We start from the raw sequence: 5,651 nt of genomic DNA on the forward strand, positions 1-5,651 counted from the left end.
AATAAGTGCTTGATCAAGTTTATTCAACTAAACAATTAGCCATTATTAGCACTGAGATTCATTCATTAACAGTTTGTAAATAACAGCTGGTTTATAAATATTATGCAAATTATAAAATGCACACTCGTTATCAATATTTTGTTAATTGACTACTAAGAAGCTGAAAAGAAATATTCTCATTTTAACAATTACATGAGTAAAAGGGGCAAATTATAAATATTATAGGTATACAAGTATTAATATATATTTAATTCTAAGATCAAGATAATAGCTTTAAAAAATAATATCCAGTTTTATATGCTGTGAGATTTGTACATTAATTTTAAGATTTGTTATTTTATGTCAAACATTTATGTGTGCATACACTGTAGTCTTTGTCTGGAAAGCTTTTTGTTCCTTTCCGCCCCATCCATTCCCAACACAAAAGCCAAGGAAGGAAAGAGTATCAAGAAGATGACAAAAATCAATTTTATCAGAAGCATCTCAGAAGTTCAGTAATTCAAAACTGAGAAATTTCCATTTGGATTTTTGATAAAAAATGTCACTCGTTAAATCAGTCATAATTATTTCAGTGACTGGGAAGAAATAGAAAGCACAGTGGAATGAACTGAAGGAAAATAAATAAGAAAATGGAGACAATTATTATAGACTCTCTGAGAAGTCTGAGAAGAAAAGGATAGAATGATGTCTAAGTAGGACATAGGGTCAATTGGTTTATTTGTTTGAGATTTGAACCTATGTCAATTTTTTTTTTCTGTAAATTGAGGAAGATTATGACTACATTCCCTGCTCCCTCCACCAAATTGAAGAACCATATCTACATATACATGATTTTAGGAAAGAAGACTTAGAGCAATGTACAAATAGGCCAAGAAGTCTGATTTTCACTGTTAATCATAGAACAACAGTCACATAAACATACACATACTCACACACACATGCGTACACTATCTTTCTGACATTTTCACCACTGCCTATTTAAAATGAAGAGAAAGTTAAATTCAGATTTGATGCATTTCAAGAAGCATGATTTTAAAGGCTTTTATATATGACCAGAAAACTTGATTAGATATACCTACTTAGATCCTATTGATCAGTTGATATCTTGGGAAGTTAATATCTGCATAGGTTAATAGTGGGCTGGAATTCCTTTAATAAACAAATTCCCACCAGTTAAATTTAGTAGAACTATTTAGTGCAGTTAATAAACAGAAGGGTGAAGTGAGACAATTTTTTATATTTGACTCTTGCTTTTTTTTTTTTGAACTGAAAACCTGAATGGCCAGCTGCCATCCTACAGGTCCACTTTCATCTGGTAGCTTGTAGTGAGTTTATTTCAGGAAATATGTGGAAATCAAAACAGTGGCCTCTCCACTTTGCTTTATTCCCCTTCCTAACTGAAACCTCAGTCTGTATTTGCTGGTAGTGGAATATACTTAATCTCTGCAAATGAAACAGTTACATGTTTCAGGTTTGTTCTGCAACATCTTCACATTTTTCTCTTTTATATTTTTGAAACAGTAGCTATTACTAAAGTTATGATTATACTTTGATGCATAACGCCTCACTTTATCTCACATGATTATTGAGAAGATGGAGTTAAATGTGATCTGAGAATGTGCTGTTGACCTAGGTAATCAGAGAGTGTGGAATTGGCAGCAAGAATGGGTCAGAACTGAAAAGAAACAGACAAATTTAGATTCAGGAAGGCAAAGCACAGCATGGAAATACAGTAACATGTTGAAAAGAGACAATTTTATATAAAATGTGAATTGTAAAGGGTGCACTAAATCAGAATTTTAAAATCTAAGGTCCTAAGATCTATAAGTGAGGATTAAAAGATTCCATAAATGACTTGAAATTTTATGCAAAATTGTGTGTGTGTCTGTTGCAATATCATCATGTGTGAATATACATTTTTCAGAGGACAAATTTTATTCCTTTTAGTAGAATTTCAGATAAGTCTATAAACCAAAAGAGATTAAGGACCACCAGACAACGTGTTCTATAAGGCCCGTTCCAGCACTTAAATTTCCACATCATAGATATAATGGAATTGGGCAGCAGGAGACCACTATCTGATTTCAAAGTCAGGCAGAGACTGTAAAATTCTAGGGTCAACCCTTTGTGACCGATTTCTGGATTTGTTATGTTTTCTCATAATGTGGGATTAAGAGCATGAGCTTGGATCCACACTGCATGGATTTGAACCTTGACTGAAAGACCTTGGGAAAGTGACTCAATCTCTCCGTGCTTCAGTTTCCTCAATTATACAATCAGTTTTATCCATTACACAGGATTGCTGTGATGAGCTTACATGAGTTATCCCATGTCAAGTACTTAGAACTGTGTGTGCCTGGAACATATTCAGCGCTCAATAATGTTTATCATAATTATTATTATTGCTTCTGGTTCCAAGATCTAAACTTCCTCCTAGCAGCTCAAATGCCTAGAACTAGGCTTGAAGTAGGTCTTCCTGCATCCATAGCAGGCCTGAGTTATTGTAGCCCAGAGCTGGAACTCTGCTATCCCTTTCCCTTCTCCTGCTTGAGGAGGCATCTCCTGTGAAGATGAGATGTCTTTAGGAGTTATTTGTTTATCTAACCCTGACTTGGTAAGAACAGGCAGAAGCTGTTGTTCACCTCTACAGTTCTCAGATTTCTTCTTTGTAAGATTAAAGGGTTGGACTACATGACTTCTAAGGTCTCTTTCAGTCATAATTATATGAATTTATAAATAATATAGAAAGACTGCATAGGTAAGTGACATTAGTGATGATGTAGAGTGAAGGATAAACACTCTAACTGCATTTTCAAGCTTTAAAAAATTGCCCTGGACATTTAGATAAAAACTTGGCTTCCAAGGCTTTCTAGGTATTATATAACACATGAAACAAATATTGTTTCTGAAAAACGAGATATCTTAGTAACTATGTCATTAAAATTTTATTAAATTTTGTTACTGAATTCCATGTTTTACGTCATGAGTCTTATTTTTCATGTATTTTGTTTCCAAAAAGTAAAGCAACTGCTGTGGAAACGAACTCAAATTGCTGAAAATGTGGCAGTACCAAGAAATAAAGTTTTAAGAAGATAATAAAGGATTCGAAAAAGGAATACTTCAGATTAAGTAGATAACTTCACCTTCTCTCTTGTCAGTATTAGCATGGTTTAAAAAAATAATGCCACAAAACTGCCAGCAGAGGTCCTCAGTTACATAGTTTATCAATTCTATTTACTGAAAAATCTCTATAGCAAACCGATTTCAAGGACTTATTTGCTTACTTCAGATGACTAATCACAATGAATGACATGAATTTAAACTACTAACAGAAGAGAATATATTTCAATTAAAAATACAATTCATATGTATAGCAGTATATAATATATAGAAAAGTATTATAGAGATAGAAAAAACTAAATGCAAGTTACGTATTTTTAAATTGGTGGTTTTCAGAAAAAATCATTGGATGAAAGTGAAGAATGGTGAGGAAAAGACTAAACCATTATTTATGGGTCTCATTTTTTTTACTATTCTACTTCTGGAAGGAAAAAAAGGATTCATATAGGATCTTTTTTAGGTAAAAATTCTGAATATTCTAGGTTTTTTTTTTATTAAAGATGAATTTTAAAGAGGAAATAAAATAATCAGAAATAGAAATAAGTAATGTGAGGTTATTGTTATCCAAAATAATTAGATAATACTTTTCGAATTGCCAGTCTTCCTCATCCCTATTTCTTTTTTGTCTTTGCACTGAGATACCCCTGTAAATTCTCTTAAGAAATAATTAAAAGGTGACCCCCAGAGATACTGGGGCCTCTCTCTTGATAGAGCTTACTAATTGATAGTTGACAATATGTTCAAAAAAATTAAAGCCTCACATTTGTTCAGAAGAAGAAAATCAAATTCAAGACAATGGCGCAGGCTCCCTCTCTCTGGGTCTCAGTGTCCTAATCTGATTTTTCTAAGCAACTTCCTAATGCCCAAGGGTGTAGTTGTGCTTCTGGAGGGCATGAGTCAAAGAGGGAAGGCAAAGGTGAAATGAAATGACCTGACATAGACATAAATGCTAGGCAGATTGAGTAGGTATTATCTCATGGCCAAGAAGCAATTTAATGGAAGTTAGATAAAGAGGAAGGTAAGATTCTAAAAAATTAAATTATGATAAGTAATCTCAAAGTACAATCATGCATCTAATGATGTTTTGGTCAACGATGAACCACATATAGGACAGTGGTCCCATAAAATTATAACGGAGCTGAATTTCCTGTAAGAAATGGAAGGATATGTGGTTCAAAAAGGTTTTTCTGTTTGTTTGTTTTGTTTTTTTTTTCTGTGGGACTTGGCAATAGTCCTCAGTTCCACACACTCTCCATGCTGTAAACACCCACTTTTCTTTTATGAATACCAACCACAAAGTTCCTTAATCTGACCTCTGTTCCAACATACAGTAGCCAAAACCACACTGTGACAATCCTTGTGTTCCTTTATTGCTCAGTCTTGATTTCATATTGGTACCGACCCTCAGGCCATCTTTCACGTGCTCCTAACAGTCACTATTACTCAGTCATGTTTCTCCTCGATATTTCCAGTCAATCCAGTCCACCTCCCTGTTCAGAGAGCAGCATTGACAGTTCCGATGTTCTTTTTCTGACCCTGTTGGAAGGAAGCAGGATGTGGGCTTGTGGGACAGTGTTAATAAAGTCTATGGGAGTGTACAGTAATGTCCTCTGCCTTCACGTTCACTGACTCTCTCAGAAAAACTTCCAATACTACAAGCTCTATTCATAGTAAGTGCTTTATACAGGTGTACCATTTAAAAGAAATCTTTCATACATTGCAATATTTTTATCGTACCCTTTCTATGTTTATATATATTTAGATACAAAAATACTTATCGTATCACAATTGCCTACAGTATTCAGTACAGTAACATGCTGTACAGGTTTATAGCCTAGGAGTAATAGGCTGTACCATACAACCTAGGTGTGTAGTAGGCTGTACCTTCTAGGTTTGTGTAAGTGCGCTGTGTAATATCTGCATAATGACAAAATCACCTAATGACATGTTTCTCAGAACATATTCCTGTCATTAAGCAACACATGACTAGGAAAGAGATACACTTCTAAGCAACTGTCTTTTCAGTTCTTTTAAATTCTCCTCGAAGTTGCTTATGTTTGCTTTTTTGCTGATGTTCTCTGCTCCCCACCTTTTTTTGCAGTCCCTGGCTGTCTTGAGAATTAGAGAGCCTTTAGAAACTAAACAAAGACAAGCTAATACAGGCATACTGACCTCATTTTATTGTGCTTCTCTTTATTGCACTTCAATTTATTGTGCTAAGGAGATATTGTGTTTTTTACAAACTGAAGGTTTGTGGCAACCCTGTGTTGAGCAAGTCTATTGGTGCCAGTTTTTTCAACAGCATTTGCTTGCTTTATGTCTCTGTGTCATAATTTGGTAATTCTTGCATTATTGCAAAATTTTCATTATTATTATATTTCTTATGATGATCTGTGTTCAGTGATCTTTGAGAAATCATTCATGAAAGGAGAGGTCAATTCATGTGGCAGACTTCATTGCTGTCTTATTTTAAAAAATTTCCACAGCTCCCCGCCCCACCCTTCAGCAACCACCACCCTGATCAGTCAGCA

This window comes from Pteropus vampyrus, unplaced genomic scaffold, assembly GCF_000151845.1.
Source record: "Pteropus vampyrus isolate Shadow unplaced genomic scaffold, Pvam_2.0 Scaffold11, whole genome shotgun sequence".
NCBI lineage: Eukaryota > Metazoa > Chordata > Mammalia > Chiroptera > Pteropodidae > Pteropus > Pteropus vampyrus.